The 446-nt window shown below is 43.3% G+C and overlaps 1 protein-coding gene across 1 annotated transcript in view; it reads left to right on the top strand.

Annotated features, from left to right (window-relative positions):
- The window catches only part of LOC119585340 (gonadotropin-releasing hormone receptor-like), a 107,275-nt gene that overhangs the window by 58,742 nt on the left and 48,087 nt on the right, over positions 1-446 (top strand). The gene's annotated exons all lie outside the window — the stretch shown is intronic.

Below are 446 nucleotides of genomic sequence, written 5' to 3'. Positions count from 1 at the left end.
ATAACCCCTGAATGATGATACGTTCTCTTTTATTTTACCTTTCACTCTCTTCTCGTTTCATCACATCTCCCTTTTCTTCGGTGGTAATCTTTCACGTGGAAAAGCACCCTGATTTTACCTTCTACGTGCAGTGCGTTACCTTCAACTTCTATCCATCATCATCACAAAGGGTACACATTTCTGTCGGTGACTGTACTCACTTCCCTCAATCTCCTTATGGTGCCTTGTCTCACCATTTCAGAAGAGAGGTGTCAGACGGGATGATTTGGCGGATTCCGTTGTTGTATTCCTGTAAATACGAGGTGAGTGAGATGTGGATGAGGTCTTGTAATGGTAGAGTAAGGATGTGTGGTTTTGGAGACAGGGGAGGAGGAAGTATGCCCTTGGGTTATATGTTATGTGTAAGGAGAGTGTTTGTTGGAAGGGAATATGTGTGTATATACTGC

This window comes from Penaeus monodon, chromosome 19 (genome assembly GCF_015228065.2).
Source record: "Penaeus monodon isolate SGIC_2016 chromosome 19, NSTDA_Pmon_1, whole genome shotgun sequence".
In the NCBI taxonomy this organism is placed as follows: Eukaryota; Metazoa; Arthropoda; class Malacostraca; order Decapoda; family Penaeidae; genus Penaeus; species Penaeus monodon.
Note: the sequence above shows the minus strand (reverse complement) of the source record. Positions and strands in the feature narration are given on the sequence as shown.